The sequence below is a fragment of the Mustela erminea genome, chromosome 13 (genome assembly GCF_009829155.1).
Source record: "Mustela erminea isolate mMusErm1 chromosome 13, mMusErm1.Pri, whole genome shotgun sequence".
In the NCBI taxonomy this organism is placed as follows: domain Eukaryota; kingdom Metazoa; phylum Chordata; class Mammalia; order Carnivora; family Mustelidae; genus Mustela; species Mustela erminea.
In genome coordinates, this window is record NC_045626.1 from 11,444,333 (window position 1) to 11,466,006 (window position 21,674).

Consider the following 21,674-nt stretch of genomic DNA (forward strand, 5'->3'; position numbering starts at 1 on the left):
ACATACTCTGTTGATAATCTTTTTTTAAATTCAAGAATAAAAAAGGAAAAAAAATAGCCTCTTTTTCTTGGGAATCACTTAAGATTATTTAGAAGAAAACAATGATCAGGAACTATTTTTCTTGATTTGTTTTCTTTTCTTTCGATGTCAATACAATTCATTATTTGTTTTGGTTGTTGCCACTTTATTGTCCAGTTTATGCATTCTTTACATGTGGTTTTGGGGTTTTGACGTTTAATTTAAATTCACTATTAGAGTTAAAACATCTTAATTACAGCTTTCTAGCTTTCAAATATAGCAATGGTCACTTCTCTAACTTACTTTAATTTCTAGTGCCTTATGTGAATATTGTATTTAAGATGGCTTCCCATTTGTCAGAAACTTCATGCTACTATGTCAGTTTTTCTGTTTCCTTTGGCTTGCTAGAACCCTATAGTTGGAACTCTTTATTATCAAAACAGTCTTTAAGCCATAAACAAAACAGAAACAGAATGTATTTTTTTAATTCCCAAAAAGAAAAATTATATTAAATTGATACAGAAAAGACCTTGTTTTACATATCAATAACACTTACCACTTTCTTTATAAGAGTTATTATTTTACACAATGGAATCATTCTGCTCACAGATTGTGATATAATTTTTTAGAGCAATTTACTATGCATATAACATATTATGCATAAATTACTAGGTATATAAAGCAGATTTGTAATTTATACAAATTTATGCTTTAATGTAAACAGGTTTTATAAAATGTAAAGAGGTGTTCTTTTTTTTTTGGCTTTTAAAAAATGCTGTATTTCTTTGCCTCTCTTATTTCTTAAATAGTCATACTCTCTGTGATGATTTTTAGCATCTCTAATTGAATTCATTACATTTATTTTAACCAATGATTTTTTTTAGTTCATTATTTTTCAGGTTTACTCTCCATCTCTGCATCAGTTGAAGGTGAAACAAACTTGGCCTAACTTTCTCCAAAGTGTCACTTCCATCAGATAACAGCATTACCAATTATTCTATGCTCCAGCTCCAGTTTCACAATTTAATTGAATATTGTGTCCCAATTATTCAAAACATTCTTCCCAAATATGCCTGAGTGGAGGGGGCAGTTCAAAATTCCCTGAACTCCCCCATGATTTAGGGTATCCTCAAAGGTACTATGACCTCACTGTTTAAACACATGGCCCTCTCTTTGACTACACATTTGGAATTACGTCGAGGCGTGCTTCAGCAAGTCCAAGTGGTGTGGAACACTGGAGGCAGCAACAATAGCTTCCCTTGGTGCTCCAAACTGCTGCACTACAGTTGTGGACATTCACTTGTTTATTTATTTTCAGTGGAGTAAGGACTCTGAGTTGAATGTATACAGAGGTGTCTGGGGCACAGCGCGGACAGGGAATGGAGGATGGGAGGAAGCGGAGAGTGTCCTGGCTGTGACCACACAGAATTAAACCTTAAATGCAGATGAAAGTGACAGAGTTCAGTTTTGAGAAGCTGGTGACACTCCAAGCATGAGCTCTGAAGCCGAGAGGCCAATATCACAAAGTCTGACAAACATCAAAGACACATCGGAGAGGGGCTGCCTAGGGGTCTGTGGGTGACAGTGGTCTGCTGACCCCCTCCAATGCCTTGTTCATTCCCAAGAAAAGACAGGAGCTGATGTGCATGCACTGTTTTTTCCCTGGACACACACCAGATGATTTCTGTATAAAGTGAGTCAAAAAAACAGTGAGTCCATGATTCAGGAGCTAATAGTTGCAAGTTCCACATTATGGTGGAGGGAGATACCTGCCCAGAAGGTACATGTATTTTAAAGCTAATGATGAATCGGGGCTAATATTGGATGTTAATATTAACATAAAGGTAGAAGAACACAATCACAGAGAATGATGAGTGTAAGACTGTGAGACTGTAATTTAAAAACCCCCAAATCAGACAAACCACCATTTCTAGAATAGCCAAGCACTGTTATCCTGTGTACTAAGGGCATTTTCAGAGGAAAGAAACAATTGTATGAGTCAAATGTTATCTACCTAAGGTCTGGAAGGAGTTGAACAATTACTGTCTTGAATCCAAAGAAACATTTAGGAGAAATAATATTTTGCACCCTTGAGAATTTCCATTCCAGGCTTGCGCACATCCTCATTTGGTAAGATTACTGATAATCTAATTCCCAATGGTGTAACTTGTTACTTTCATATTCCTCCTAGTTATTAAAGATTTCCTTCATTTTATTTTTTTTTTCCTTTTGGCTTTTCTAAGTAGAAGAATGGAAAGCACTCATGGCAGCAAAAAAATCTATGGGGATATTCAAAGTGTTTGAATAACATATGGTGTGTTTGGATATATAAAATGAATCTAAATGTTTGCAAGGAGTTTTATGTTTCACGATTTCAAATGACACCAGAGTTTATCCAAATTCATGTCACATGAATAGATACTATATATTTCAAAAGTTTGCAGAATACACATTATCAGAAAATTAGAAAAGATATTCCAGTTTTAGAGGAGGAATGCAATTTACATGATAGTGGATAACAAATCAACCATAAAATACCAGGCTGTCCAGCCAGGTGGGAAAATTTCCAGTATCACACAGAATGCATCATGACATTTGTGAAGTTTTTGTAACAGAGAATAATTTTCTCTGTTCAGACCAACTATGACACTGTTGTTTAGTACCAGGATTTCCTATAGAGACTCACTAACGTAGAATGAAGTGCACCCAGGGAAAGGCTGTGCTGAGTAGAGCGGTAACAACCTACCAAGATATGCCCGCGCTGGGGAATAACTGGGCAGACCCCATGCAGACTTGAGTACATGAGCAAATCTCACCTCGTCTCTCTCTAAGGGACTGGCTGTCTTACTGAGTCTTCCCAAGAGACTAAGATTCTCCTTAACTATTATGAAAAGGCACAAGATACAAGGATATTCAAAAAATGACAGTAAAGAAAGTCCTAGAAGAGAACTATCAAAGACTTCCCCTTATTTCAGTCTTTGGTAAGGAGGCCATGAATTCTTACGTGTAGACAGAGTAGAAGAAAGGGGGAAAAATGGATGTATCATACAGTACACTTATAATTATACTTAATTATTCAATAAGCTCCATAATGCGGTTTTACCTATTTCGAATTGATCCTTTTATTGTTATTGTGGTTTAGATAAAAATCATGTCAAGGTAATTTTAAATTAGACATTTGGACCAGAACCAGAGGAGGGGGTTGGTATTAGAAGTACGCAAGTGACTGCTGTAATCATGATGGCTCTGGGGCCAAGAGTATGGATTTCTAAGTGCAGTCTGTCATATGATACTACTTATTATGAACAAACAATCAACTAATAATTTTATCTTTTGTCCATGTTATTCTGTGAGATTAAAACAATATCGTCCCATCTCCTTGGAAAGATACTCTGTATCAGTAATACTTTTTTTATATTATTGTAAACCAAGAACAATGTCATCATATGAAAATGTTTTATATGAATGCATAAAATAAATTTCCCGTTCTCTAAAACCTATCTTTTCTTAGTCATGTTATATGTCAGGTAATTACCCTTCCTCTTCTCTTGTATTCTTTAATATTTATACACTGTTGACAGCGGCAGGTTAACATTTGCTTACTGTTGTATGTTTATTTCTATAATATTTTTCATAAATCAGTATCTCCTGATATTGATACTGTTATATTTCCTAAATTTCCTAGATTTTATCTATTTTTTTAAAAGGTTTTATTTGAGAGCGAGAGAAGGAGCAGAGAAGAAGGGGCAAAAGGAGAGGGAGAAGCAGACTCCCTAGGGTTCGATCCCAGGACCCCGAGATCATGACCTGAGCTGAAGGCAGATGCTGAATCAGCTGAGCCCCCCAGGGGCCCCTCTATGTCTCTCATATAACAAGGTTTCTTACTCTCCAATTGCATTCCTTGATTGTTGCCAAAAAAGTATAGCTCTGTAACCCTCATCAGCTTAATTTCTTAATAGTTTTCTTATTTCCCATATCCTAGACTACTTTGCGATATGCTCACATGGTTTGAATTTGCAAAAAAAAATAATTAAAGGGGAAAAAATAATGAAAGGAAAACAAATTTTGTTTTTAAGTATAATTTTACATCTGAATAATGAGAATAATTGGATCTTGGATAATAGTTTTAATATGTACTTCTTTTTTTCTGTAATTAGGTAAACAATTATATTTTCTAGGAACTCAATTTACATAAATTTTGCTAGTCGTATTTCATTTTTTGAAAGCTTAAAACATGGGGTGCCTGGGTGGTTCAATCAGTTAAGTGTCTGTCTTTGGCTCAGGTCATGATCTCAGGGTCCTGCGGTCAAATCCCAAATCAGGCTCTCTGCTCAGCCGGAGTCTGCTTCTCCCTTTCCCTCTGCTACTCTCTCTCTCTGCAAGTAAGTAAATAAAAATCCTTAAAAAAGAAAAGAAAATCTTAAAAAATTTTATTTTATCAAATATTGATTAATTTTCCAAAGAAACAAAAAAAGTCCTTTGAAAATATTTTAATAATTATCAAAATAATTTTGTTTTGTCTGTACTGGAAATATTTGGTATTTTTTTCTCCTGGTACACAGTTAAGTAATTTGTTCTATTTCAATATTGTTTTTCCACTCTGACAATTTCTAAATTTTCTAAGTAATTTCATCATTTAATACATTTATTGTTACAAAGTTTGTTTGTTTTATACTTAATTTTTTTTTATCAATCAAGAGCCCTACAACTAAACTTTTTTTCTATGTTTATGTATTATGCTAAGTAGCAAAAGATATTACAGATTTGTTGGGTATGATGTCTTAAGTTATATTTCTCATACTTTGTTTTACTTTAAAATGTTTTACATTAAACTGTTTAAACTGTTACATATTGTTTACATATTGTTTGTGTTTGATAATATCCAGACCAGCATTTTAATGCTACCTATTATCTAACATACTCGTTTTCTATTTCATTTTCATTATAACAAAGTCATTTTGGATTTAACTTCTGTTTAAATAGTTTAAATTTCCAAAGTCTCTACCAGGTGCGAATGTGTTGATGCTCACTTTTTCATTGTTCTGTCCCAAATGAGCTGTGCATTACCAAATCCCAGTATCATTTATTTCAAGGCTTATTTTTTTCTGTTTTATTTCCAAATTCTGTCCCATGATCTGCTAAAGTCAGGAAGCATTAAGAAATGAAAAACTGTTATTTCCAGTTATTGTTAGGTTTAATTAGTTATGTATAAGTGAACCTATTTTTCATATTAAGCTATCAAAATTTTCTTTCATCTAAAGTTCCTGAGAAATCATAGTCAAAAAACCATATTATCTTCCAACCTCTGGTTGATACAATGACAAAACAAAGCTGAATCCCAATTATGGGAAATGCAAATTCATTCTGAGTTGATTTTGATTTTTTTTAATAAGAAGGGCTGTTCTGTGCAACATTTAAACTTTGTGTTTTCCCATTATCATCCAGCTTCATTTGCATATGTTTCTCAGTTTGTCCCTTATGTTTGTAAATGTTGCTCTTGTAGATTGCCAGAGTTTAGCTATATATAATACCTATTTTTTATTTATGTATAAATGACATGCAACTGTGAATTACAAGACTGCAGGAATGGAATAATAATGAACTCATTTGCAGTGAAGTGGACTCATTATCATGCCAGCTGCTGGTATTTCCCCACCCAGTATTTCTGGCAAACAAGGTCCCAGGGGAAAGTCTTCCGTCTGGCTAAAGAAAATCATCCTGTACTTTAAAAGTCTCTTCAAAAATCTGGTATTCATTGCTTTAATAATAATAATAATATTTCCTAATCCTGTCCTTGTTTTTCAGGAGGCAGCTGGTTTTCCAATGGATTCAATATGTACATACTTACCTCAATATTCCTATTATAATATTGCTTAGTCTTAGGTTAAATATTGCACATGAATTACACATGAAACAGAATTTCCCAAGAGAAGCTCATAAGTTTGTATATTAGCCACATAAAATATAAACTATCCGTTTAACACCAAAATATAATAAACTATATTGTGCATTGGTAAATTTAGATTTATATGGATATAGTGTATATGTACACTTTGGATGCATGTGTGTTCTTGGGTATATGCTGACATTGCAAAAATCATTGCAACCTACATTGAGTGTAGCAAGGAAAAGGAATCTTTTATTCTTTTTGCAGAATTCCATAAGTCTTATAGAATGGTAATTTTAAATCCTCTTAATAAGAAATCCTTGCTAAGTAATGATACAGGTATGCTGACACCACCATGTAAATAACCTAAATTCTTTTATTTTATATTTAATTTCAACATGTATGTTCGTAAACACACTTGGCATTAAATTAAGTAAGCTCCCCTTTTAATTTTCAATATCCTACAGGAAAAATAAATTGGGGGGTTTTCATATTTCTTTATGCTTTGCATTACCCAGTTACTATCTCCAACACAAGCTGCTATTATGTGGCATGTTAAACCCTTTCATTCCTCAAAATTCTCCCCAAAATAAACTTGCCACCTACACGATGAAATATTTTTGAGTGCATGAAAAAGATGTGTTTATAGAAAAGTGTCTCAGCTCTTCTATTTTGTATGAACCTTACCAAAGTGTTGTTCTGCTTCTTTCTAGTCCTTTTTCGCACTTGGCAGCGTGCTCTATAATATCTAAGGAAGTAAGATCTGTTTAAAATAAAAATAAGAGTTTTGAAAGTTTTTTCTATCTTTGGATAAACATATAAGCCAATAGTTTGAAAAATTGCGAACGTGTGGACAAACTTAGAAAAATAATAGTGTAGCCACTGCATGGAAGCAAAGGTAACGTTGTTTAAATTTGAACTAATACACTAAGAATTTTTACTTAAATCCACTGGCTTTGGTGGGAAAGACTATCATGCATTTAACACACCTCAAAATGCTATTTGGATAAAGGCAAAATATACTAGAAAGAGTATCAATAACTTTTAATTGTTATTAATATATCACAGCATTCTCAATTACATACAAATCAATTAAATAGTTCGTGCTACAAGTATTTGCCTCGGGATATGCCCATAAGATACTAAAACAGATTACAAATCACAAGCAGGTGCTTCTGTTTCTTTAGCCACCCATTACATAGCATATCAATATTTTAAACCCATGATTAAATTTTAACTCCAACACTTTGTTGGAGTCCCATAAGACAATTTTCAAAAAGGGGTTGAGCAAAGAGAATGTGTAAGTCGTGGTAGCAAAAACCGGCACCAATGAATTCTATGTCACTTTTATGTAATGCCCTGTAGTTAAGGGAAACAAGTCTATCTCCAAACGTATCATTTTCTTCTCGTGCTTTACCAAAATAAAGCAAAACAAAAGAAAACAACCCCCAAATCCCCACTGATTTCCTTGGAGAATAAAATCAATGTATACAGAACATTCACATTTGCCCCATAAGAAGCAAACTATTTTTAAATAATTAGCTCAAACCATATGGCGGTGTGGTGTGAGTGATACCTGTGGCTGTGCCAGTTGTAAGACGTCCATGCCAATCTGCAGGAGATAATTTAGCAGTAGGAGCATCTGGCTCCTTGGCAAGCTCTTTAAGCATTTTTCTTGGCACTGCTTAGTTACCTCCAGCTTGATCGCTTGATAATACATTTTAAAAGGTCTATGGATTATTTGGCTAACGTTTAACCTGTGTTTACCCCTTTTTCCTCTTTCATAAATGTTGCCTTTCTCAGGTCAAGAGCAGTGTGTGTGTGTGTGGGTGTGTGTGTGTGTGTGTGTACGTGCATGTAAGAGACGCAAAGTTTTCCTTAAGTCTGAAATGTGAAAAAGGTTTGGGGAGCATGTTTTTATAGAAAACTCTTCCCCAAATCTGTAACTTTATGAAACACCATCCCAAGTGATAATATCACAGATACCTTAAAAAATTGATCAAATAGTATAACACTGAATATATGCAGAAAACAGATACAATGTTGAAATCTCTCACTATCAAACTTGGGTACAAAAGAGCTCAGTGAAATAGAAGACCACCGTCTAGATTCCTGACCAGTACCTGGTTTCTGCCTATTATAATTGAACAGACACAGGTAAAACAAGTGGAGTAAAGTAACTGTCAGAACAGATATAAAATGTTACTTTCAAGCACAGAGGTACTAATTTCAGTCTTTGCAGGAGTTTGCTCTTTGGAGACGATCTCTAAAAAATATGATTAAGCATTTGGCATTCAACAAATTCTACCATAGTTTATATTATATTCCTAGGTATTTATGCTCATAAATATATGTATATATGAATGCAGGTGCATTTAGATATGTTCGTATGGATCAGATTGAATTACGGGCTATTTCTTTAGCCAACGCTGACCCATACACACTGCCTTGAAGCCTCGCTCCCCCAAAGGTAAAACTTTCTTCCTCACCCCTGAACTTGATTATCAGTCTCTGGCTTATTTTAGCCAAAGGGATATTTGTAAACCTAATGCTTGTGCAGAGAAATTGCCCCCTTTCACTGTGGTTGCTGCCCTAAAAAGAGCTCCACCTGAACCACAAGTAAAATTTAGTGGGTCAATCCATAAGCACACAGCCAAACCCAGGCTAAAGGAACATAGACTTTTCAGACAATGAAGATTCACAAGAAGAAAATGCTTATTGCCAAATGTTACTGAGAGTTTTTGTTTTTTTGTTTTTTTGTGTCCTCCGCCCCCAGGGAGCAATTGCTGACTGATGCAAAATACTTGATATTTGAGGGAGTGGGGCGGGAAGGAGGAGCAGAAGGAGAGAGAGAGAGAGTCTTCAGCAGGCTCTACACTGGGGCCCCATCTCACAACCCTGAGATCATGACCTGAGCCCAAACCAAGAGTTGGGCATTTAACTGACTGAGCCACCCAGGTGCCCTTGTACTTTATACTTTTAATACATTTTCTATGTGCTTAGAAGCATTGTGGTATATTCTTAAACATAAATCAATATAGTCAATATGCCTTAATAAGCCTTATTAATATAATTTCTACCTAGAAACCTTCTATCCTATTTGTACACACTTGGGGTTGAGAAGAACTTCTTTAGCAAGCAAAGGAAAATACACGTCATAGCAGGGAAGAAACTTTTAAGCCACAAGAGAAAAAAAATTGCGTCCATGTCTGCAGTTTTCTTATGTCTGCAGAAAAACAACTGGATTCAAATATGCATTATAGGGTGCCTGGGTGACTCAGTGGGTTAAGGCCTCTGCTTTCAGCTCAGGTCATGATCCCAGGGTCCTGGGATCTAGGCTTACTTCGGGCTCTCTGCTCAGCAGGGAGCCTGCTTCCTCCTCTCTCTCTCTGCCTGCCTCTCTGCCTACTTGTGATCTCTGTCAAAAAAAAAAAAAAAAAAATATATATATATATATGCATTATATATATTTATATAAAGCACACATAAAGAGAAAATGTCTGAAATGATAAAAAGTTAATATAACATGAAATTTTATAAATAATTAAGAGCAAATCAATGAAAATTAGTAAAGACTGAATAAGCAATTCATGGAAAGGTAAATATAAATAATTAAAAAACATAAAATTATAAATGGACATCACTAATACAAAGAGGTCTATAGCTTGTTTCACCATCTGTATTGGCATTAATAAAAGCAAATATAATTGACCACAGTTTTCATGCTTAGCATGAAATGATATTACATGAAAATTTCCCCTAAGCTCTATTTATTCCAAAAATCATTCTACTTTAAAAGAGATTCTAGGGAAGGAAATACATACTACCTTCCTCCCAACACTAAAAAAGAGCATCCTATTATCTACATTAAAAGTAGACCACAACAATGCTTAATACAACTATAAACACCTGGTTCTTAATATCTCGTTTATCTCGTGTGCATGTTCTTATCAGTTCTCTTTTATTGAATTATAAGATGATGAGTCAAGGTCCACTTTCTGCACTGCCTTTCCCATATTTCTCAAAATGTACTCCCCATTATTCTTTCCCTAATAATGTCACAAAGCCCATAATGAGACTATACATACATTAACTCATTTGATTATCAGAACAAACTTATAAGGTCCTATTTTTATGAATTTTTTATGAGTGATAAATTTGGGATATGGTAAGATTAAATAATCATCCAAGTTGTATTTGATAATTTGAAAAACAGGAGCATTACCAAATTCAGCTAATTCCAAAATTCAACTTCCCTCTCAGAATACCTTCTCCTCACTCTTTACCTAATAATTTTAAGGGAAAGAAAACATGCATATGCACAGAAAAACTCACATACATACACAAACAGGAACACAAAACTTGACCCAAAATATGAATGGAATTTCTTATATTATATTTAAATTCATAACAATATTCATAACCTTGGATATACATTAAATTCACCTCAAGAACACTGCTGAAATACCTACATCTGGTACCCACCACAGATCAAATCACATATACACTCAAAATCCTTGAGCAATACAGCCAACTTTGAGAATTACTATTACACAGTGATTCCATTTATACACAGTATTTTTTTCTAGTAATAACTTGCTGAACAGTTTTATTTTTTAACTAGAAAATACCTGATCTATAAGAAAGTTTTATCTCCTTTTCTCCTGAGATTCATTATCCTGTCCTTTAACTAGCCCATCTTCCCATCCAAAGGGAGCCATCTTGATTCAGAAGTGTTCTCTTTGCTGTGATTGTCAGAACCTTTATATCAAGGGCCTCTAAGCTTTACAACATCTTATGTTAATCCACTTCGTCTAAACGTTCTTTCTCACCTGGCTTAGAATCCAGCGTGGGGAAACCCTAACCCCTTTGTCATGCAGCAGTTCACAGATCTATGTGTTAATTATCATTCCTTTACACAGCTAAGACTAGTGTTAATGGATTACTAGAACTATAGTGAGTCTTAAAGGTCTCTTTATTCAGAACCACACTACTTACAAGTACTATCAGTTCCCTCCGTGAGAGTACCCAGGGTGCCCTCCTCATTGCCACCGCCTTTTTAATCTCCTTCATCTAGTGCATAATGGGAACTGAAAAGTGTTTGTTGAATGAATAATAAAACGTACACATTTTTCAATGTATTTGTTCCTGTTCATCCGGCCTATCATATGTAGACATTATCTGTTTCAATCTTATTTATATGTACTAGTTCAAGTTGAGATTGGAAGCAAAATGTGCCCTAGGAGTTCATTCTAAGTGCAATACAAATCCTTCAGAGTATACCTGCAAAGATGCAGAGAGTTAGTGCACTACGGGGATTAGGTCAAGCTGCTGCTCTTTAGATTTTTGATAAAAAAAAGTTTATATTTGATCATCACTACTGATTTTCCTAGCTTAAATATTGTTCCTTTTCACCCCTCCTTAAATATTTTATTTTCTTTCTCGTTAAATATTTGTATAGGATCCTCCTCAATTTTTCTGTGTTCTTTAAGAAAACACACAGCTATTCAAAATGACACACCAGTTGGAGCCTGCTCTATATCACTATCCTATCTTTTTCAAATTGCTTACCAAGTTTTGATTCAAATTATTTAAAAATGTGTACCCAATTCTTTCCCATCTTGCCTGCCTCCTTCTTTTTTCCTGTCTTTCCCTTTCTTTACTTTCTTTTTACTTCTTTCTGTGCCTTGTGTGTCCGTGTCCCCAATCAATTATTGTGTCCAATCTCTTAAACACTATGAGTCTGTTGATTTACGGAAGGGTTCACCATCCACAAGGCATGATATCAAGCTATGCCGCTATAACATAAAGCACGAAGCTTGTAGAGAGTCAAAAGCATGAAGTAGGGCAAACTCAGTTATTTTTGTTTCCGCATCTATTCTTCAAAGAGTGGTCATCCTTTTAATTTAATTTAAAACATCCCCTGTTGCAAATATACATTTTAATATATATTATTATTATGTCCTTGACTGCCATTTTTGCCACAAACTTAGATGCAATATAACCATCTACGGATGACCCCACAGTCATTTATCCCAGCATCCAAACAACTGAAAAAAAATCAGTAAGTCACAATCCCAGGCTATATGTACCCCCCAGAAGATGCCCTTATATATATTTTCAAATGAGTGGCCTTTATTCATCTCTAATACATTTAAAATTTTATTTCATGTCCTGCTACAATTAGACAGAAGTGCATTTCACATTCTAATTTTCTTTCCGGCAGTTATACTAGTTCAAGAAACCTAAATCTTTCTCTTACTATTTGTTGTCCCTCCATCTGCTCAGCCAGCTCACCAGCATGTGATTCTGCAGTTGTTTGTATTATGTATTAAGATATAATCAAATGACTGCCAATAGATCTTGTCAATCTCTTTACGATTGGTGGATAAAAGAACAAATAGCTTTTCTCCTAATTAACACTCTAGAACTAATCACTCGACTATCTTTGGTGGTTTCCCCAAGATGTTTCTTTTTCTACTTTATTTTCTTTTTAGTCAATTATTGATGAACCCAAGGTCTCTACACGCTCTCAGTTAGTAGAGAATGCAGGGGTTTCCTTTTAACCACTCTGCTGACTCTGATCTATCAACTGAGTAATACTTAGTAACACCCAAAGGACATAATTTCCCCCCAGAACTGAATGGCCTCTTACCTTTTTCTCAACTCCATTTCTCTAGGGTTCATGTTTTTCTTCTTTCAGAATCTTTGACTTCCCCTTATTAAGTGTCTGAGCCTGCCTGCCTCCCAGTCTTCAGTACTCTTGTCACATTCACATTCCCTTCATCTCTTCAGATCTCTTCTTTCCCATTCATGGTGTTTCTCCCTTTTAGCATTATTGCCCTCTTATTTCTAAGACTCCTTTGTTTCCTCCCAGTCTCTTCATCTATTCTCCTCCATCTTCTTCCCCTCCCCATTCCCCTTCCTCCTCCTCCTCCTCCTCTCCTTCTCCTTTTCCTTTTCCCTCTTCCTCTCCCTTCCCCCTTCTCCTTCTTCTTCTCCTTCTCCTTCTTCTTCTCCTTCTTCTGCTTCTTCTCCTCTTTCTTTTCCTCCTCCTTTTTCTTCTTCGCCTTCCCCTTTTCCTCCTCCTCCTCCTTGTTCTTCTTCTTCCTTAAGCCTTTCACACTATTTCCTTCAGCTGGTCATGGATATTTGCATCGTCATCTTTCTCTGTTCTTCACAGGGCTATTTCCTGTTTCTTACTTGGACTTGCCTTCTTTCTTTTCTCCTCATGCTCTTATCCTCAGAGTCTCTCACTTCCTTGAACTCTCCTCCTACCTCATCCTCCCCTCTCCCGAAATACGCATCCTCCAGGTTTTTTTTTTTTGTTTTGTTTTTGTTTTCTTTGTCACTGAGTGGAATATATAAGTGCTCTTCTGAGGCAGAGAATTATTAATACTTTAAAATATGTAATTAGATACACAGCTCCCTACCCCTAGGGCTTTGAACAATATTAACTAGTAGGAGAAGACAATGTCATGAGATTTAGATTGAAACCAAGAGCAAGTAAACCATTTGTGAAGAAAATAATTTTACAGGGTCATAAATAATCCTTCTCCAAATGCTCAAATCACATAAATTTTGGGATGGCCCTATATATGGCAGCCCTGAGATGATCATTTTAAATGTAACTACACAATAGGATGACCTTATTAAAAAGTTATAGAGCCAACATATGGATACCCTGCTTACTGAAAGAAAAAAAATGATATTCTTTTCCTTAATTAATTTAATTAGTAACAATCAGCCTCTTAGAGGAGCTCTGTATCACTCTAAGACAAGGGCATGCAGAAGTACAGCCCAGCAGTTGTTAAACATGGAATAATTCAGGGATGGTTGACAAGTTGTCACAACTCGCTGAGTAACCTTCCACCACCCCAGCCAGGTGGACCATGGCATACCATCACATCAGCCAGCAATTAAAGAACTGATACTTGGACCAGAGAAAGCCTCCATATCCCTGCTACAGTGCCCACTCCCAGCATCTATCCAGATCTACAGCTATTTTGAATTTTACCTTAGTAAACTGGAAATAAGAGAATCATCCTTTTTGTTAAACTCAAAAACCAGAGCATGCAGCTAGTGAATATCACATCAGAGTTATGCACAAGTTATGTGAAAGCATGGAGGAATTGTTTAAAAAAAATATATATATATATATGTATATATAAAATCTCCAACCTGCGCCTTGTTCTTTTGGTGTACGTCATCTCATTTCATTCTGGAAGGACTCTTCCATCTGGGCTTGGTTTTGGAGCTCCACAGATCCAGCTTGGATGCTACGGGAGGGGGGACTCCTCCTTGCTCCTGCTCTGCTCCTTCACATGACCACATCAATGAACAATGGATTATGCGGTGGTGTCCTGAGCTCTTAAAATATGTCAAGTCTCTTCATAACTTCGTATTTCCTTCTGATATTCTGTTTTACGTGTGGGTGGTTGTAACCAGCTGATGACCTCAGCTCTGATTCCTAAAGGCAATAAGGCACATGGACACCAAAAACAAAAATGGAAAGCTGGAATCTCAGTGGTGCATGTACTCTACACTTGGGTATAATAAATCTTTTTTCTTCAAACACTAAAATAAAATCACAAGATTTTAAATGTGAAAATGCCTTAAAATCAGCCTAAATGAACAACTTCCAAATAAAATTTAAAAAATATATCAAATTAGATGCCACATCACTTATGATTAATTTAATAAACTAGTTTGAAATATTTCCCACAGAAAGTAAGTTGTCTATTGTGACACACGCTGTCCTTCATAAAGAGAAGTTCACAGAACACTCATATGCTGACATTTGTTGTACACAGTCTCCAAATAATTATCTACCCTCATGTTGGCATTCAGTCTTACACAGTATGTCCCCAAACCCTATGAGTTCCATACAAATACTCTACCTAAAGCTCACATTTGGCTTATTCTAAACATTTGACATACTTTGATTCTTTATTAATGAGTTCCACCAGACCCAGAATGTAATATTCTTATATCTATCTATTCAAAGCTTACCTGTTCATCAGCACTGAGCTTGAATGTCACTTCCCCCCAGAGCCTCCATTCCTCCTTGTGGGTCAGATAGACCTGTCTCTTCGAAGCTCACTCTGCATTTACTGCCTACCTCCCTGTACGTACTTATCACATTCAGTGGGGCATTGTTGCTAATTGACACTATTTCAAATCTTCCCTTCTAAACCATGAGCACTTTGAGACCAAGGATTAAGTCGTTACTCATTTGTATAAGGCAACAGTGCATAGCATAATGTCATGTTCAGACGTGGTACTTAATAAATAATTAATGAACATAGTATCAACAATATTACTTGGCCAGAGTCAAGAGCGCCAGTCTTTTTTTTTTTTTAATAGAAAAAGCTTAAAATATTTTTTCTGTTGGATTGTAGCTTAGACCTTTGCATACTTAATCGCTCTGCTTGCTACTAGTGGCCTTGACTAGGATTATATTAAACACTGACTGTGAGAGATAGCAAGACATTAATAATAAACCAAAGGGGCAATTAGACACACAAAATTATGGCAATACTAAGGCATTCAGATAACTAAGTTGTGAATATTAGTTTATATTTTTTCTCTCATTTGTGAACTCATTATATTAAACTTAAAGAAGAATATTGGCTGATTTTGCAATACAGAATGAAATATTTCACAGATTTAATTATGCATCACCAGCTTCAGGGTTCTTTAGGTTCTTTATCAGAAGAGATAATTCATTTATAAAAAATGAATTATTTTGGTCAAAATTTTATGAAGTTACTTCAAGTCCCCCTCCTTTCAAATCTAATTCTTATACTGCATCATCTATATATTTTATGCTATCCCAAACATTAGGACTGCATTTTAAATAAGACAAAGCAGGGAGGTGAAAGACAGGAAAACAAAGATTTGTTTTAAAAATATTGGGGGTGCCCAGGTGGCATAGTCAGTTAAGTGACCAACTCTTGATTTCAGCTCAGGATGTGATCTTGGGGTCCTGAGATTGAGTCCTGCATCAGGCTCTGCGCTCAACATGGAGTCCGCTTGGGTTTCTCTCTTTCCCTCTACGCCTCTCCCCCACACTTGTTCTCTCTCTCTCTCTCTCTCTCAAAAATAAACGAATCTTAAAAAAAATATATTGACTTTATATTTAAGTATGACAGTAACTTCACTATCAGCCTTGGTCCGGTCACAGGAAATTTGGGACATCATAGTATGTCATCACCACATTGTTTCACAAAGGACAGGAGCTATTTCACATAGGAAATGGCATAGTAGTTGGTGTTTCTTGTTTTAATCCTTGTTTCTGCTTGACTCTTCATTTCCTTTCCAGATTGACAAGATTTTCTTCTTTGATTCCACAACCAGGAGTCAGTCTTTCTCTCTCTCTCTTCCATATTAATATATTACATATAGAATGGGATACGTAATTCATAATGTATGTGGAATTATATATAAAATCAGTGAATATATATATTGCATATATATTTGTGTATATGTGTATATGCATGTAAGTATATATACACAAGTATTTTTATACAGTACACAAAACCATAGAAATCCTCAAGCAGCCTATAATGGAGTTTCTTCAAAGGTATGGGTGTTAACTGAGGACATTCCGTCAACATTTATTCTTTCCTTTTCAAAGATTTTTTTTTTTTTTTAAGATTTCTTTATTTGAGAGAGAAAGGGAGTTCACCCACACATTTGGAGAAGAACAGAAAAAAAGACTCTCCAGCAGATTCCCCACTGAGCTGGGAGCTGTACACAAGGCTTGATCTTGGGACCCTGAAACCATGACCAGAGCTGAAATCAAGAGTCAGACACTCAACTGACTGAGCCACCCAGGTCCCCCATCAATCAGCATTTATTCTGTATATAGATTACATATAAGTCTATTATATATGTGTATTTTATATATTATATGTGAATAACATGTATATGTATATATATCTATATACACATGCAAGAAACGATGATTAAATGTATACGGAATATATATGTGTATTTATAACTTTATATGGAATGTATGTGGAATGTATATTCCATAGATGTATATGGGATATGTATACATAGAGATAATAAATGCTGATTGAATGTCTTCAGTTAACTTCTTATATCTTTGAAGAAACCCAACTTGACATTGCCCAAAGATTTGTAGGGTTTTGTCAATTATACTGCATAAAAATTTGTGTGTGATATACACACACACATATGTTTGTTTGTGTGTGTATATATATATATATATATATATATATATATATGCACATACTCAATCATGGACATAAATGTGTATATATTTACCTACATGTTCAAATGTTATGTTTTAATATTTATTTTTTTAAATGTAATGGTCTCTGTGCCTATGTTTTTTTCTCAATTTATTTGCACTTACTAACCAGGAAAAAAATGAATCATTTTTTTATAATTAGGCAATGGGTCAATGAAGTTCATATTTAAAGGATGGTTAAACACCATCCTTTTTGGGTAGAGAATGTCTACAGTAAACAGCCCTTCAGTTTAAGATATAAGAAGAGGATTTTAGGGGCGCCTGGGTGGCTCAGTGGGTTAAGCCTCTGCCTTCAGCTCAGGTCATGATCCCAAGGTCCTGGGATCGAGCCCCACATTGAGCCCCACATTGGGCTCTCTGCTCAGCAGGGAGCCTGCTTCCCCCCTCTCTCTCTGCCTGCTGCTCAGCCTCCTTGTGATCTCTCTCTCTATCAAATAAATGAAATTTAAAAAAAAAGAAAAAAAGAAGAGGATTTTAACTGGCAACTTAGTGAATCAAGAAATATCTACAGACCAATATTATTAAAAATTCCATATCTAGAACAATTTCCAAAGGAGAACAAAAATACATACATACACACATACATACATACCTTGACCTGAGCCATGAAAATTCTGTAAAAAGAAAGAAAGAAAAGCAAATGCAGAAAGAAATGGTGATGTTGATGGTAGTACATGAACGAAGTAAGTGTTAGAAAACATCTGTTTTGCATTCAATTAAAATTGCTGAAATGCGCTCTAGGAAACAAAAGATGAAAATGAGAGAATTCATGTTTATTTTGTATCCGACACTGAAAAGTAAGCTTGCTGAGTTTAAATATGATGAAATTACAGGGAAAATAAAGCTATAACTGTAGAATTAAAAATCTGTGTTTGAAGCAGTGAAATGTAAAATTGATACCAAAGAGAAAATTAAATTAGTGATGTAAGGAACAAACTTGAGAAAGTGCTTGCCAGAACTCACCAGGCCAAATGATGAAAGGAGCTGGGTACATAGGGGGCACGAACATATAAGGAAGAGACATCGGGATGAAAATCCATGAAGATGAGTCCAGTAAAAAAAAAAGAAAAACAAAATTAAAATAATGTTAATGTAATTAGAAATTATGGCAATAAGAACCAAACTTTTTAAAAAAGATTTTATTTATTCATTTAAGATAGAAAGAGACAGAGAGAGCACAAGCAGGAGGAGAAGCAGAGAGAGAAGCAGATTCCCTGCTCCCTCCCAGACTCCCTGAGCTGGGAGCCTAGTGCAGGAGCTCGTTTTCAGGACCTGGAGATCATGACCTAAGCCAAAGGCAGATGCTTAACCATCTGAGCCATGCAGGTGCCCCAAGAACCAAACTTTTGTTTGAGAAAGTGGAAAAGAAAAAAGTAATATAAATTTCTCCATTTTCTTCTGCTTGCATTTTGGATTTTATTAAAAAATAGCATCATATATATGTATATTTACATATATATATATTTTAAGATTTTATTTATTCATTTGACAGAGAGAGAGAGATCACAAGTAGGCAGAGAGGCAGAGAGAGAGGGGGAAGCAGGCTCCCTGCAGAACAGAGACCCCAATGTGGGGCTCAATCCCAGGACGGTGGGATCATGACCCTAGCTGAAGGCAGAGGCTTTAACCCACTAAGCCACACAGGTGCCCCTCAAATATATTTTTTAAAAACTAACTTGAATTATAAGTAAAAACAGTATACACATACATATAATTCCCTGTAGGATAAACTAAAGAAAATATAGCTCGTATAAGGATGATAGGAAACAGAATAAGTCCAAGTCAGAGGCCATTAAAAGAGTTACTAAAAAAAATATGTGTATCCATTATAAGGGAAATATGCATATGTATAAATTGTGTGTGTGTGTATTTAATGAGAGAAATAATATTTTTATGACCAACAAAAGGGGCAAAATCCATGAGACATAATTTGTTCCAATTCAATAGATCCACTGGTAGGCATGATGCTTATGTTATGCTACATGTTATTGCATCCACTCATTCAATAAATATTTTAAAAATGCCAGAGTTTACCTGACACTGTTCTCTAGTCTTGAACATAAGAAGGTGAGATACACAGGTCACGACCCTAGCAAACCACAAAACTCACACGAAAGATAAGTGAGCAAATCAATAATTGTCACATGAACCAGTCATTGCTATGAAGAGCTCTTAAAACAGTGGACGATGGGATGTCTGGGTGGCCCCAGTGGTTGAGGCTTCAACTCTTGAGGTCAGTTCAGGTGATGATCTCAGGGTCTTGAGATCAAGCCCCATGTCGGGCTCTGTGCTCAGCAGGGAATCTGCTTGAGATTCTCCCCCACCCCGCCCCTCCCCTATGTCTCCGCCCCTGGGCACTCTTTCTTTTTCTTTCTCTCTTTCTCAAATAAATCTTTTTAAAAATCTAATTAATATTAGAATGCTTGCTGTCCATCACATAGCTAGTCAAAAATGCGATTTTTAGGGTTTAGATTCTCTCTGCTTTATATTCAGAAGATTCTTAGAAGAGATTAAATCATCATTACTAACATGTAATACAGACAATATCTTCGAAATAGGACTTTAAACTTCAATTATCATAGAAATTAAAGAATATCAAAATTGGAAATAAACCCAGTTTCAAATAATTATTCCATAACTAAAGCGTAATGCATATTAAACCAATCCCCTTTTGAAAATTCTAGAGTAGAAAATGTCTTTAAAACATTCTTTTAAAGATGCTCTAAAATTAAAATGGCCCTCCTTAAAAACTTTGTTTTTAAAAATCATTCTTCTCCTTCTGGGACCTGAAAAGCTAAGTGGTTCCTTTTTTTTTTTTTTTTTTTTTTCTTCTTTTTGCCTCCCCCTCAGAGAGAAAGGACATTTTATGACTAAGTTGTAAACCATTAACAGGAGAGTGTTGTAATTGCGGGGCTGACACAGTCTTAACTATTATGGTACAATCTGCCTCACTATCGTCTCTTCGCTGCTACAGGATAGACAATCAAGAACTGAAGACATTATGATATTTTGGCAGGTAAGGAGGGGCGGTAATCTTGTTAAAACCCATACAAGCTGCGGTACCTCTAACGATACATAAACATTCTGTGTTTCTACATACGCATATTCTATCCATTTCAAAGAAAACAGAAATGTTCCATTCTTTCTTTAGACTTCAGAATTGGCCTCACAGATAACTCAGATGTGCTTCCCCCTCATACAGTCAGAAGTAACCAACTCAGTCTTTAAAAAGAACTGTGAATATCAAGATATAAAACAAGCAACCAAACATTACAGAAGAATCCCAACATTTTCGTTTCCAACTGCAGTCATACTACATACAGTATACTATGCTTGTACTAGATGTAGGTGGCATTTTGTTTCTTCATCTAACTTGTATTTTAGCTATTTCTATCGTCCCTGGGACCACTACAGTGTTCCTTCTTTTGAGGATAGAGGCGATGAGTTAATCCTCTACGCACTCCGTACAGGGAGAATTGGTCTTTATAAGCTTCCATAAATAATGCTACAAAAATATTATTTTTAAAAATTTTATTTATTTATTTTAAGAGAGAGCAGGAGCACAGGGAAAGGGAGGAGACTCCCTGCTGAGCAGGGAGCCCCATGTGGGACTCGATCTCAGGACCCTGGGATTATTCATGACCCTGGGATTATTCATGACCTGTGCCCAGGGCAGAGGCTCAACAGACTGAGCCACAAAGGTGGCACCACAAAGGTGCCCTAATTTTTATTATTAATTTAACTAACTTATAATATAGCCATGATAATATGTTACATTGTATTTTCTTGCAATTTTTTTTTACTGAGGGAAATTCTTTGCATCGTCTGGCACTTCGTTCCAGCTGCGCAACCTGAGATACGATTCCTTGTTACATCTGAGACTCACACCTTTTTTGATCACCAGAGCCTAATGATAGCAGAAGAAAATGTCCAAGTACGAGGCCTTCTGAGTGCCTCACTATCAACAGAGAGGGAAGTGTAATGTGGCCGAAATTATTCTTTAAACCCCGTCCTCTATTCTACAGAGAACATAAATTTCACAAAATGTGACTGCCCAAGCATCTGCTCGGTTCCCAGCTAAGGCTGGCCGGCGTTCTTACGAGCCCTGTAGCTGCCAGCAGTGCCCGGGGCGGGGGTGCGAACGGCTGGCTCCCGGAGCTGGAACGGATCCGAACGGAGGCCAGAGTCCGCGGGTTCGCGAAAGGCCCGGCGCGGGAGAGGAAAGGATGCCAAGTTCGCTCAACAATCACCTACATATGTCCATTCGCTTTGTAAGTGCAGTATGGTTTATTCCATTTCAGAGGGCAAATTAAACCGCAAGAGAGGGTTAGGGATGGTACTTCATCTCCACGGAAAATAAAATTAGGTACAGATGGTGGAGACCCGCTCGTCTTCTATTACCCGCAGTCGTAAAGGTGGTAGTTTGTCACTGAATCACCTGATTTGGCTGAAGTCTTACAAATCACAGTGGGTGGTTTTAATGCTGTA